Here is a 15,393-nt window from a genome sequence, read left to right as displayed (position 1 = left end):
CTTTCCCTATTCCATAAGAAAAGTTTTAATCAATGTTTATTTATATGATCATTTTCATAAATACACACAGCAGGAGGGAATTTTAACATCTTCATTATTTAACAGTGAAATATCACAAGTTAAGTGAGTTTCTTGTTTAATGGGCTATGATTTGAAAAGGGGGCTAAAGTATTCTCAGGCTTAAAAACTTGTTAGTACATTCACAGGGAAATATGTGGGGTGATTCAGGCTTGTGTCTTTAATTGTCTTTGAGACATAGTAGAATTTGGTTAGTTTTACTGTTACTTCAAATACTGAAAAATTGTCAGTGATTCTAAAAGTCAAATGGCAATGCAAGCATAGCTGTTCAGTACAGGATGATTTCTCCAAGCCCCTCAGCATTTACTATATCACTTTTTATCTGTACATATGATTCATGAAGCTGTATATATCTCTCAGTCAAAGTTTTGGAATTTTGCTTATTTATTTGTGCTTACCTCTAAGTAGCTCTTAAAACTGTACCCCTTTTCCACCTATTTTCCTGCTCTACTTTTGTTAGGCATTCAAGGGATCAGTGCTTCTAGGGAAACAACTTTGCCTAGCTCTGGGGGCAAGAGTCTTGACTAGCCTAGAGATTCTTGGTAATTCTCTTCTAATGCCTGTGACTGGTTTAGGAAAGAGTCAATGAGACTGGAGGGAAAATGCTTAGGAACTTGTGGGAAAGGCACCCACACCCACACCCACACACACACCCACACACACACACACACACACACACACACACACACAGTCCTAGTCTATTTTAGGATGTAGTTATATGACCATATATGAAGAATATACAAGCATATGTAAAGCTACTGCACTCATCTTGCACTCAACCAGACAAACCTAACGACGAAAGCCAATCAATATGCTGAAGATGGCAGAGAGATAATGGCCAGGTTCAAGAGAATCTAGAGATGTCAACCCATCTGACTCCTGGATTTCTGGTTATGTGACATAATAAATTTGTGATTGTTTTCCTTGAAGAGGAAGTATTCTGACACAGATAAAAACTAAGTCTTAACATCTTCCTGCCAATCTTATTTTTTAAGACTCTAGTAGAGAGCAGTATATTGCAGAGTGCACAGTAAGCATTCAGGAAATTGCCCCTGAGTACATAAATGGGAACAAACTGGACATTTTTTAAGGCTATCTTAATATGATGAAGCCAAACCGTTACTAAATCAAGCACACTTCCAAAGAAATTATACATGCAGAGTATCAACCTAATGAAAATGACAGATATTCTTTGTGTTTGACTATGTGAATGTATCCGTTTATGTTTATATAAAACAGTCAATAAGATGGTTAATACTGAATTTTTAAAATGAGTTTTCCCCCAGTATTTCCCCCTACTTTTCTTTCCTAGCATAAGTAAAGTAGGTTATAAATTTCCTCACTTTTTATGCCTATTTCAATGTTTAGTGTAGGAGGCTCAGATGAGTGAGGGAGAAAGAAGAGGAGGAAAATGGAATAAAAGTTCATTTTGGAATCAAAAACTGATTAGTAAGAAGAATAATTTTAAGCAACTCACTTTTGAAGAAACTGTCATAATCGATAACTTCCCACAGCTTGGTTCATGAACCCTATTTTTAGTTGAACTAGTAACATAGGAAACAATTAGACATCATCATCAACGTTTTCATGCATTAATGCCAGCACAAATTAACTCCTACCACTAAAAATACTCCTTCTCTCTGTCACAGTCTGTGAAGGGTATGACTTACTGCACTTAAGGCATAATTGTATCTCCTGCCTACACAAAACTGACACATAAAAATCAATATTAATTAAAAAAGATCAAAACTATCCTCATTATCTTATTTAGCTGTCTCTCCAAAACCAGGTTACCATTAATGACAGAAACACACCGCAGTCTGGACTTAACCAATTCTGCTGCCAAATAATAAATGTTCATTTATCGGTTGTGTCCAAGTAACTGTTTCCCTAAGAACAGAGATATTTATAGTGCAGCCTCGAAAAAGGACCTGGTGTCTACCTATAAAGTTCATCTTGACTAAGATGAACTTAGGTAAAAAATTATTACTTATTATTACTCACTTAAATAATTACTTACTTAAAATATTACTTACTTAAATAATTAAGTAATTATTACTTACTTAAAAAGTTCTTTTCTGTTCAACACATCTGTATCCTCTATTATCCTCCCCACTTCCCCCCACAAACACTTCTAATATGAGAAAAAAAATTAAAATGCATCTCAGAATTCCAGAATCATTGTGCCCTATAGAAAGTATAAAAGGCATGTATTTTACACCTTCTATTTTATCTTAAAAATTCACATATTTTTAATTTCATTATGTTATTGCATTTATTTTAATGTAAAAGTAATGACACACTATGTTCACCTGGTGGCTTTGCAAATGTGTGTCTCAGTTTGTGAAGCCTCAGGATACCTCTTTTTCTTGCCACTCTGTCTCCATTTTCTCCATGCTATCTGTCTTTCCTCAAGGCACTCTCAATGAAGAAAGTGGTAACAATCCCAGAAAATGTCATTAGCACTGAGATTATTTACTCTGCAACCCTCACTCTAATCATGTCAAACACACTGATCACAAGGAACAGGAACAGGAAACACAGGGTTGGAGTCTCCTCTGTCCTTTTCTGGCTCTTGTCCCAGTTATGCCTTGAGGCCACGTCTGAGATCTGGGACCCTAAGTGATGTGAGATATTTTATCAACATCAAAACTCATTCAAATGATTTTAGTTTTAACAAGTTGGTGTTTGCATGCAAATAAATATCATAACTAACTATATACCACCCACAAACAAAAAGCCAAAGGGAGAGAGAAAGAGAAGAAATGTAAGTGATCTATAAAGACGATCCATCATCTTTAATTTTAGGTAATTTTATCACTTATCTGGTCCCATTTTAACTATTTTTGCCCAGAGTATAGGAAAATGAAGTATAATTAACCTCCTTTTGCTAAATGTTCCAGAAGTTAAGAAATTTAAGTTTGAGATTTAAAATATATGTGTATGGGGCTTCCCTGGTGGCGCAGTGGTTGGGAGTCCGCCTGCCGATGCAGGGGAAACGGGTTCGTGCCCCGGTCTGGGAAGATCCCACATGCCGCGGAGCGGCTGCGCCCGTGAGCCATGGCCGCTGAGCCTGCGCGTCTGGAGCCTGTGCTCCGCAACGGGAGAGGCCACGAGAGTGAGAGGCCCGCGTACTACAAAAAAATAAAAAATAAAAAATAAATAAATAAATAAAATATATGTGTATGTATTATAATATGTAATATATTTTTGTCCTCAAGTTGTCACTCACATGTAAGAGTACACGGGCTTTGCAAGTCTGAGTAGTTTGGTTTGGGTTAGAAACCTAAGTCTATGTAACCATGGGCAAATTACTTAATCTCCAATTCTCAGTGTTCTAACCTATAAAAGGGCATAATAATAGTACTAGTCTAACACGTCCCTTGAGAAGATTAAATAAGTGCTTAATAAATGGCAATTGCTACTATTAGTAAATAATAACACTGGCAGAGTCTTAGACTCATAGTCATGCAGACAACAATTTCAGGAAATATTCTCCAAAACATTACTTATTTCTACTTTTTTACTCAAGGTGAGAAAATTTAACTTTCTGAGGTCAGTAGACAGACCCAAGGTCCCTCCAATTAGCTGCTGGCCTAAACTGGACAAGTGGAGACGTCTGTTCAAGTTCATTAGAGTCTGCTGTAGCGCACTTCAAAATGTAGCAGGAAAAAAAAAGGGATATGGGACAATGGTGATTTCCAAAGTAATATAGATTTTTCCATTATAGAAAGACATGGCACAGACAGTTTGAACACTTAAATACCCTTGAAAAGGGTGTGTTTTGTCTTCTATGACAGAACTTTTTTTTGTTTTTATTTTTGCATTAGTGAGGTGATTTGCTATTTGAACTTGAGTTTAGGTCAGTCTCTACCTCATGCTATTGTTGCTATTTATACACTTTAAATATAAATGCCCTGATTTCTTTCCAGGAACTAGTGAGCTATGTGCTTGAGGTCACTGAAATTTTAAAATGTGCCTATTCTATGAACAGAATTAATAAGGAGTTGTTAATGGAGAAGGCAAACTGAATCTAGGAAACTTGTCAGCATTTTTTTGTCAGAAAATATTTCAAATGAGATACTTTCTTGGTCTGGTAGTTTATGTTAGCTGAGAAATGGGAAAGAAAAGTTGAGGGAATGTTTGAAGAAAGAGGGGAGCATGTAATGAGCATTAAATACATAGTGGACTTAATGCTAAGTACTTTCCACATCAATTGCTTTTTCCAGAAACCCAATGAAAAAAGGCAATTTGCAGATGAAAAAAGAAAAACTGCATATCAGTTAATTCGACAAGTAACAAAGACATTTAAAAAAAACGAACCCTATCTGATTCAACTGTCACATGATCTTTAAAAAGCTCACTACAGTTCCATCTTTTGCATCTTTTGTCTTTATTGATAAGGAAACCCTAAAATTCCCTTTGGTGTTAAATACGAATCTACCTAGGACAAGAGTGAGAAATAACTATTTTATACTGAGTTTGATTCAATAGCAAAGGATTTAATAGCAAATTTTCAGAGAATTATACCTCTGTGAGAGAATGTGGATAAATGGAAAGAAACAAATAATTTTCTCCCCCTCACAGAATCACCATATACTCACTAGTCTTGGACCTAATTTTAGCTCAAGTTTGCCCTGAAATCAGAACCAACACAAAACTGGAGTCTTTATAGACCCATAACTGTGAGGGGTTGGAATTCTCACCCACACTGAGCCTTTTCTTCCACATGTTATTTCTGTTTTCACATCTTTTGAGAACTTTTATGTACAATACCAGTCAAGACCTGAGCTACACAATTTAAAAAGTAGTACTTACAAGCTATGTCTTTATAGTCAGACGACTATGTAATAACAACAATATTATTTTTTTATGAAAAGAGAATAATATAAATGCTATCGTAGTTTCCAGTGTTCTGATTAAAACAGAATAACATTTTAATAATGAATCTAGGAGGATAATATTTATAAGAACAGGAAATCTCCCATCTGGAAAGAAAACAGTATAAAGAGCATGTAAGAGTAGAAGGGGCCTTGGAGACCTTTCTCACAGGTGCTCGTCTCCCCAAATAGGACTAACTGGTATGTTATATTAGGAAATATTTTATTTATAGTAACAGTAATAACAACCATAATAATAATACTAGAAGACATTATTAATAATCACAGCTATTATTTCTTCAGAATCTATTAAAGCTAAAGCACTATGCTTCATACTTTCTAAACATTCCTACTGACCGTGGTAAACCTGTTTTCCCCATTTTATAGGTGAACAAATTGAGGTCCAGATTAGTTAAATGACTTCCCTAGAGCAAAATCTAAGTAGAGAGGTGTTACCTCTTTAATTAATTGCCTTTCACAGAGCTTTAGATTATGAATACATATTCATAATGGTATGATTATAGTTATGAAACTGAAAAAATGCTGTTCTTTTCATGTAAAATAAATACATGCTTAGCATAGAATGTTAAAGGCAGCATGGAGTAGTGCAGGACAAAATTAATTTGCTATCAACATTATTGCAATAAAACCATACAAAGGAGTTTTTCTCAAATCAAAGGGTTTTAACTAAATCATAATTTTCTGACTGAATCATTTGACATTTCTCTATATTCACTGCTTTTTGCATCACATCCTGTCCTCTCAATGAAAGGCATCTATGAGCAGGCACTCCTCACTTTAATATCTGGCTGGAAGGCAGGCAGCATCATGGTTAATTAGACAGGCTTCAGAATCCAACCAGCATGATGGCATCCTAGCTCTATCACTTGCCATCTCTGCAACTTTGGGCAAGATACTTAATCCCTTTAAAAAGCTGTAACTCATCCATAAAATGAAGTTGATAATGGCATCTACATGAAACTGTTATTGCTAGGGTTAAAGGAGATAATGCAAGTGAGGGTCCAGCAAAGTATGTGGTCCATGGTAAGCACTCAGTAAATCACAGATATTTTTACATTTATAGCTGCCCCTCTGGGAGTCGAAAGGAACTGCCTTAACTTTTTCCTCTACAGATGCCATTGCTATTGAATGCCTTCCATTCCTTTCATTTTCTTTCCTTCATTTTTTTCTTTCCATTAAGGAATTCAAACCTAACTTGAACATGGCCTTCCTCTCTCTGTCTTGGCATAGCCCATTGTGTCTTGATTCACCAAAAGGTTAACAGATGGTGGTGGGAAGTACGATGATAATTAAGAAACACCCAGGCAAGAATACAGGATCCTCTCCTCTCACTGCCAATGGGACCCTCTCGCTCGGCCTCCTCCCTGCTCAGATCACAAGGGTAACCAGCAGTGACTGGAGCCTAAAGCAGTCCCATTCAATTTCCGACCACACCATGTTTTCTCGGCATCCAAAGTTATAATTAGACTTTGTTATAGACATATTGATATGCTAGGTGACAATGTTCTAACAGTGGCTGTTGTACAAAACTATCTGCCTCGGGGACATTAAGGGTTAAGGAGACTTCCATGAGCTCACTGTATCAATGAACAAATGATGTCTGAGCTTCAAGCAACTAGTTCACAAAGGCACTTTTGCAACAGTCCACTCAGAGACTGGGGGCTGACTTTCCTTTCTGTTGTTGTTGACTGGGGCCTCCCTGGCCACTAGAGGGTTGCTTATGCATCATCTGCCTCATCAGAGGCTCTTAAAGCTCAGTTCTGAAATAACTACATTTCAAGGGCAGGACCATATTCTCCTCTACTCCTACAGTATCTGCAGAGAGAGTGTCCAGAAATGAGGAAGAACATTTCAAGAACTGATCCATATCCTGTTTGGGAAGACAGATGAAGACAGTGGGTTGAAAGCAGAATTTTAAAAAAAGGGTGGTGGTGGGGGATATGGGGAACAGCTGAATCCTCCAGTTAGCTTCCTTAACCCATTCAGGGTGACTGGAGAATGCTCACACTTCTGTTCAAAGCAAGGACAGTGAATTCCAGGAAGTGTATTAAAGGATACAAATGAACCCCACCCACAGACTTCTCTCATATGCTCTGTGTTCAGAGTAGATTATTAGATTAAGCAAGACAGAGGCTGGTACTAGAGGGTATGCAACAGGTCATTTAGGTTGCACAGGGATCAGAAAAAGATGACCACAACTCAGAAGTGACTTTGTACTCAGGTCCTTGACCTCTAGCTTTGTCTTTCTGAAGAATTTCTTTCCTGGCATTTAGAGTTTACTTGGTATATTCTTGGTAGTTGGGATAGGAGTGGGGAGAATCAGGCAAATGGGAGGACAGGAAGGGAGCCAAGAATGTTCACATTTGGGGGAATATTCCTCCAATTCCTACAGATTTCTTTGTGGATGTATGATGGAAACAGATGTCTCCCTTTTGGTTTATTTTTTCTTGTTTTGGGCACATCAAAGATAATCAATTTATGTCTGCTGGATTTTTGAGGGTTCCACCCCCTTCCTTGGTCCTCTTTCAAGTCTATTTCATCTCTTCCCAAGACAATCTAGATGGTGGAATTCCAAGAATGATTCCGACTTCCAAGCCAGTGAGACCACACCTAATACACCTGGTCTTCTCCTTCTAACAGACTTCAATAACTCTTCTTGAGGCAGGTCAAGATTCTGTTTTCTTTGGTAATTTTCTCTACTTCATCATTCACGAATAAGCTTTTCCACATGGGTGACAGTAACAGTAATAATACCAATGCTTCTATGTGCTAACCTACTAATCCCTTTACACATATTCTTTCATTTAATCCTATGAACAACCCTATCAGGTAGACAAATCACTAGCATCATTTTACAGAAAAGAAAACTGAAGCACAGGGCAGTTGAGGAATTTTCCCAAGGCTCAAAGCCAGGAGAAGGTGCATATGGGATATGAGCCCAAAGAGTCTGTCTCCTCCGTATCATTCACAGTGTCCTGGCTTCTGCTGGGCACCATTTCCTCTGCTATGACCACAAGCAACTTCCTAGTTTGAACTGCACCTACTATGTACCATACATGATAGTAAAGATTTCACAAGCATTATTTCACTTCATTTCAAAAACACCATCAGCTAGGCATTGCCCTTAGTGACAGATAAAGATACAGAGGTTTGGTAGGGGTTGGTGGGTTGTCAGAGGTCACACAACTAGTAAGTTACACAACCAAGACTAGAATCCATGTTTCTCTAACTCCAAAGGCTATACTTTCACTCAGCATCCCATCTTGGCCCTGCAAAAAGACTCTACCCAACTATTCCTGGACACACCACAGGCCTCCTTTGACACAGTGTGCAGCATCGATAAGGTTAAACAACAAGTGTGATTATGCATTATTGTATATCTCTGAATAAAATGTCTATTTGATTTTCATTTAACCCCAAAAGAATCTGATTACCAAATAACCATTGAAGAATTATTGCCAATTATGTTCTGTAATTATGGCTCCTGTTAATGACATTAGTGTGCAGCCTTTCATATTTAGTCCTATTAATTAATCCCCGTAAGCCCAGAAAGTTATAATCGATACAACAAAGGCACCATGGTAAATTACAAATAATTCCCAAATCCTCAAATAGTTTTCAAGGCTCCTTCAGTTTCCTTGGTTAGGACACATTTAGTGTGGGAGCTGGAAGAGTCTGTAGTAACTGATAGCTCCTCACCTGCAATCACCTATTTCAGTAATATGCCTAATTAGGCAAATGCTTAAAATTGGAGTCCCATCTGCCACTAACAAGTATAAATTCCTATAGGCAATAAAAATAATTAACTGGTTGAGTCAAGAGACCCCCAAATCAGATATACGACATTTCAATTCTCTGAGCAATATATTGCTTCAGATAACACCTACTGTCAGTGAGTGGTTTCAGTTTTGCAGAAGTTGAATACAGCAAGTATGTCTAATACTGAAAGTCCCACAAAGAAAACTTCCTGATGGCTCAGTCTCACAGATAGACAAGATAAACAGGCATACTGACAGTGATGCTAGGAATTGATGCTTTATAAAAAACTGGTCTCTGAATTTTATGTTTTTCAAAATCTCCCAATCCATCCTCAGATTTTCCTCATATTTTATCAAACATGTTGATATACATTAGATTTCTAAAATGGTTATATTTATTTTTTATTTATTTATTTTTTTTGCGGTATGCGCGCCTCTCACTGTTGTGGCCTCTGCTCCAAACGCGCAGGCTCAGCGACCATGGCTCACGGGCCCAGCCACTCCGTGGCATGTGGGATCTTCCCGGACCGAGGCACAAACCCGTATCCCCTGCACCGGCAGGCGGACTCTCAACCACTGCGCCACCAGGGAAGCCCTATTTATATGTTTTATCTGAGACAGCTACAGCTATAGTTGTCCAGAGATGCTACAAGCTGTCTCAGAAGTAGTCCATTGCAAGAAAATGTGGCAGGACAATCCATTCTGCATCATTGAAAACTAGACTAGTTGGTTTCTGAAGCCCTGATCTATGTTAGTCTAGAAGTCAAAGAATCCTGTTCTTTTTGGCAGAGAGGAAAAGGGTCAGAACTCGATCCCTGTTGGCATTCCATGCCCTTCCCTGATTCCATTCTTGTTCTGGAGGATTTCCCAGGAGATAGTACATAGCCCTCCGCAGGTGTCTGGCCTCAGAAACAATTTGGGAGAGGAAACAGAGGCTCAGAATAAATAAAATATCTATCAAAACATCATTGCATCAAATATAACAGAGAACATGGTTATCTTTAAAGGATTCAAAAAGAGGAATAAAATGACAATTTTAGACTGAATATAAATTGGTTCCTTCAGATAATTGTTAGTGGAGAAATTAATCTAACTGGCAATTTAGAAGAATTAGTTTGTAAAATTATAATATTTAAGATCTGGAAATAACCTTAAAGGTCATCTGAAGCCAACTTTCCATTTTACAAATAAGGGAACTGAGATTCATAAAGGGTGAGGAACTTGTCCAAGGTTACCCAGTAAATCAATGGTTGAAATAGGACTGGAACAGAGACATCTTAATCACACCATCTGGCACCACTCTCAAACTAAATGACTAGTTCAATTTTAAAAGTTTATAAGAAGGAATGATAATAGGTACAGTCTTAGATTTATGGTTTTAAAATGAAAGACTCCATCCTAACATCACTGACCGTCATTGTTAACATGGATCTTCCATCTTGTCAACATGCAGAATTAAGATTTGAGTAGACATTGGGAGTGTGACCTATACTGCCATATGTTAGGACCGGAGATCTTACCAGATACTGCAGTTCATATTCTACCGTCAGCAAGTTTTATACAAATTAAAGTAATGACAATAATAATAATGACGACAATGATGATGATGATAGATGATAATGACAGAAGCCTATACTGTTTTAAGGCCAAAGTTCATACATAGCATTCAGAGTCCTTATCTGACCAGCCATCATTTTTTAATTTTTTTTTTTGGTGGTTTCCCTAGAGTTTTACTTTAAGTTTTTGTTTTAATTATTTACCATTAGTTAAAAATTATAAAATTTCACTTAAAACCTGGGTGCTCTTTTCTTATAGGTAGCTCACTAGATGTTGAAAAACAGAACAAAAAGGGGAAAGGGAAGGGAAGGAAAGGAAAACCAAAACATTCCTTTCCTGCTTGGCTGAGCAGTATTTGAGTTCCTGACTCTAACGTTTCCTTACTCTAGCATCACCATCAAAATTCCTACACAAGTGGTTCTTCTAACCACCACCAAAGTACCTATGCAAGTACTAATTAGCTAGCATAAGTTAATGTAAATTTCCTTGAAATTAAAAGCAGTTTTCAGAGCCATGGAGAGTGACTTCTATCTGCATTACTGCAGGGGTCACAAGGGCAAGTTCGGCTTCGAACTCATGGAGTCTGAGTTCTGACCCAAAGGGATAGAGATATGCCAATAACAACAATTACAAAACTGATATGATCAGAAAAGAGGTTTATGTACATAAAAGCGTGATGGAGGAACTGAAGAGAATAATCGATGACACTGAAATTCCCAAAGAGGATAATGCTTTGTGGCCTCCTCCCGACTAAGGGCGCTGGCAGGAGCTTGAAATCATCATTGGAGATGAACACATTTCCTTCATGACATCAAAAATTGATTCCCTTATTGATGTCAATCAATCCAAGGATCCAGAAGGCTTACGAGTACTTTATTACCTTCTCCAGGACCTGAAGTGTTTGGTCTTTGGTCTTACTGAATTACGCTTCAAGATTAAGCCAATCTAGATTGAATATTGGTGTGGACACAAGGAGTGTGGGAGTAGCTGCTTTTAATCACCATTATCAGGACATTTTTGTGTATTTTTTATAAACTATAAATGATTGTCTTTAATAAATAACATAACCAAAATAAGCAGTTTTCACCCTTCTAACTTCAAAGGGAATAAGAAATCTTCAGAATGTCACACTCAATAACTATGCTTCTTAAAGTAAAATATATAGAATGCATCATCAAGGATACACATTCCCTCATGAATAATGCTTATGGGATTGGCCCTTTCTTTGTTATATTTACTCTTTCTTGCTACCCAATAAGAACACACCTTGAGAAAATAAGACAAAAGAAGACATTCTGATTTAAGAAGAAAGTGAAGGGGAGAGGTGGCAGTGGCACAGGTGGCATCTAAGGCCTACCTGAAGGTTCTAAGAGATGGGTCACTTGTGCAAAGCTATGCCTGTGAAAGTCTTAACTTGAATTTAACGTTTCCCATGCACGGTTTAATCACATCTATAGAACTGGTTTTTTTTTGTTTGTTTTTTTTTTTCTTGCGTTATGCGGGCCTCTCACTGTCGTGGCCTCTCCCATTTTGCGGAGCACAGGCTCCGGACGCGCAGGCTCAGTGGCCATGGCTCACGGGCCCAGCCGCTCCGCGGCATGTGGGATCTTCCCGAAACGGGGCACGAACCCGCGTCTCCTGCATCGGCAGGCGGACTCTCAAGCACTGCGCCACCAGGGAAGCCCTATAGAACTGTTTTTATAGCTTTGAATAAATAAGAGCTTACTACTTCAATATTTAGTCCATTGAGCACTATTGTATACATTTACAATTGTGAACAGATAAATTTGTGTTTTCCGTTGAATGTGGGTCTGAGTTAGCAAAGTGTACTCTCAAAGAAAGAATTCTCTAGGACCTGATTTCTATCTTCTCCCAAAGTAGGGCTTATATACACACTGGGGGAAATAAACTTCCAAGTGATAGCAGCAAAACCCAGCTGTTTGTGCAAGTCAAACTGCCTTGCATGGGAATTAACAAAAGCTTGCCAGCAAACATGCAAGAGCTGCAATTCTCAGAGCAGAAACAGGCTCCACCTTACATACCACCTTTTGTAAGTACAGGACTTAAAACAGCATGTGGCCAGTGCTCCTTGAGTGTACAAAGGTGTGGAAAGGCACGCGTGATCCCCAGTTTTAATGATGGCTCCAGTGTTAGAGAGTGGAAGAATCTCCCCTCAGCTTTCTAACAGCCTACTTACTCTTAGCCAGGAAGAAGAGGAAAAAAATAATCATACAATTCAATGAGCCATTTTCCAAATGAAAGATGACTCACTTAAGCAAAACTTTCTGCAGGTGTCACTTCTCAAGGATGCTTTAGAGAAGGGCCCATCAAACCTGTTCTGAGGGCTAAAGCAACGCACAGTCTGTATCACCCAGCATGGTGCCTGGCAAACAGTAAGAACGAGGACATAGTTACTAATGAAATTATACACAGTCTGCCCAGTTCAGAACAGTTATCCTGAGCACAGAAGCTCTTAAGCACTGGTTTATAGAGGTGGTTACAAGTATTGATTCAGACTCAAACAGCCCCTTTTAGCACTGTTAGTCTTTCTTTTTTTAACATCTTTATTGGAGTATAATTGCTTTACAATGGTGTGTTAGTTTCTGCTGTATAACAAAGTGAATCAGCTATACATATACATATATCCCCATAACTCCTCCCTCCTGTGTCTCCCTCCCACCCTCCCTATCCCACCTCTCTAGGTGGTAACAAAGCACCGAGCTGATCTCCCTGTGTTATGTGGCTGCTTCCCACTAGCTATCTATTTTACATTTGGTAGTATTTATAAGTCCATGCCACTTTCTCACTTTGTCAGCACTGTTAGTCTTAATCCAACTGAATTCTTTTACAAAGTAAGCCAAAAACATAAACTCAGGTAAATTAAAAATAGGTAAAAGATCATACAAATCCTCAAGAAACAACAATTCTTTGGCCTGCCTATCATCTCCATTTGTAAAATTATTCCTTTCCTCCAAGTTTCACGATGCTTAGCCTTCTGAGATGTAAATATACCTCACAGGGTATTAACCTCTGTCAATGGAAATAAAACTGTAATTGATTTGGTTCTGTGATTATCTAACATATAAACATGTGCTCATTGAGAAAAATGACGTCTGGACAACTGATATTGTATTTCTGCCAAATACCAAGCTGATGTTCATAAAATCTTACTGGAGAGCACCCAATGCTAACTATAGGATTTCAAACTGCTGATTTGCAGAGATGAATCATGAAGCAATCTACATTGTGTGGGTAATTAGAATTCCCATCCTTATCCATCCTCTGAAAAGAAGCCTAAATTTTTTATTTGGAAGCCACTTTAAAAGCTTTCATTAATTTAAATTTCAGAACAGATTTCTCCCCATTATGTGTATTCAACTAAAAGCCTATTAAATACAACACCACGATAAGAGTGAACAAATAGCAGGTTTTTCCAAGGCATCCATTTTATTTTATTCCAGGATCCAGAGGCATTGATAATTCAGAGATTGCTGCAACACTTAGAATCTTTTGAAAACTAGAAAGAATCGGTAATAATTTAGTGATTTCTAATCCTCTACGATTTGTTTAAACATGTGAGACAAATGAGTCCGTGTTCCTTAAAACTGCCCACAACTTAAGCAATTTAATAGTTGCTAATTAGATGCATTTAATTCCAATTTAAAAACCATCTTTACTTGGTGTGCTCTTCATAGAAATACTATTCAGCTGAATCTATTATAACTGACATGGTTTATTTATTATACTTGATCTGAGGAAAAAAAGTACATACCCAGAAAGCATCGTTATTTAATCTTGGTGTTAATTTACTCATATGCTTCAAAAGTCTAGAGATTTAGTATTATTTGAACTTGGTGAAACATATATAAAGTTTCTTGCCTCTGCCTTTAATATTTGGGGGGGAAATGATTCTGTTAGGGTTTTCAAGGTGGCTAAGATTGTGGAACAAAAATAAGAGAAGAGAATAAAATAAGGCTGAGATGGTATAAATCCCATGATTTTATGTATCTATACAGGAGAGGAACAGGTTTTGAGGAAATCACGATGGGAATTAGACGCGTTAAGCATGTTGAACAGAGAAGGCTCCCGGCAAAAACAAATAAGATGCCAAGATGCTTCTCCATTATGGCCAACACAAAAGGAGAAAAGACGACAGTGTCACAAGAGTCTACAAATAACTAATCCCTCTCATGTACATCTTGATTTGCAGTCCAGCCTGGCAGCAAAACCTCAGGCTCTCCGTTACCCACTTACAAGCCAGCTTCACATGATAGATTATTATTATTAGCAGATTATGACCATTTCCAGTTATCTTTTCTCTTCTTATCTCTCTCCTGAGGCTGTTACAAGAAGAGATTACCTGAAAAGGGAAGGAAATAAGTACCCAAAAAGGTTAAAGGAAGAAAAACTGCATGTTTTCAGAAAACTTGGTAAGACTGATGAGGTAGGGGAATAAAATGAATAAAATGATTATATCATGTTCCATACAGTCTGACAAGGTAATCTCTAACTGGGAGATTTTTTTCTCAGCCGCAAATTTCTAGCTGTGTATAGAGTATGAATGACAAGCCATAAACATAAATTAGTGAAACCGAAAGGAAGCCATTTGGCTGCTCGTTATTTTACCATTTGCTACATTTCAATAAATTCATGATGATGAGTTGAGGGTAAGGGGAAATTCCTAAAGGCATTAATGTACTGGCTTAGTTGAAGAATAAAATAATACTACAGGAAAATAACTGGCTTTGATAAACATATTTAATTAGTATACCATAAAAGGAAAATGGATAGGTGATTCATTCACTGTTCATTTGAGATCTCTTAAATTATAAAAACAAAAATAGCCTGTTCCCTATAAAAAGACAAAGGCAATGCCACTTGGTGTTTTGATAATCAGGCCTACTTGTGGGATCACTTGTGAGATCCCTGATCTTTGGTTGAAAGTTCGCCTGCCGATGCAGGGGACACGGGGTCGTGCCCTGGTCCGGGAAGATCCCACATGCCGTGGAGCGGCTGGGCCCGTGAGCCATGGCCGCTGAGCCTGCACGTCCGGAGCCTGTGCTCCACAACGGGAGAGGCCACAACAGTGAGAGGGCCGC

The 15,393-nt window shown here is 38.0% G+C and overlaps 1 protein-coding gene and 1 pseudogene across 1 annotated transcript in view; one reads left to right on the top strand and one right to left on the bottom strand.

The window, feature by feature from the left end:
• The window catches only part of NRXN1 (neurexin 1), a 1,152,893-nt gene that overhangs the window by 833,011 nt on the left and 304,489 nt on the right, over positions 1 to 15,393 (bottom strand). The gene's annotated exons all lie outside the window — the stretch shown is intronic.
• On the top strand, positions 10,808 to 11,243 carry LOC103076078 (protein mago nashi homolog pseudogene; annotated as a pseudogene).

This window comes from Lipotes vexillifer, unplaced genomic scaffold (assembly GCF_000442215.2).
Source record: "Lipotes vexillifer unplaced genomic scaffold, Lipotes_vexillifer_v1.1 scaffold1411, whole genome shotgun sequence".
Classification (NCBI taxonomy): Eukaryota; Metazoa; Chordata; class Mammalia; order Artiodactyla; family Lipotidae; genus Lipotes; species Lipotes vexillifer.
Note: the sequence above shows the minus strand (reverse complement) of the source record. Positions and strands in the feature narration are given on the sequence as shown.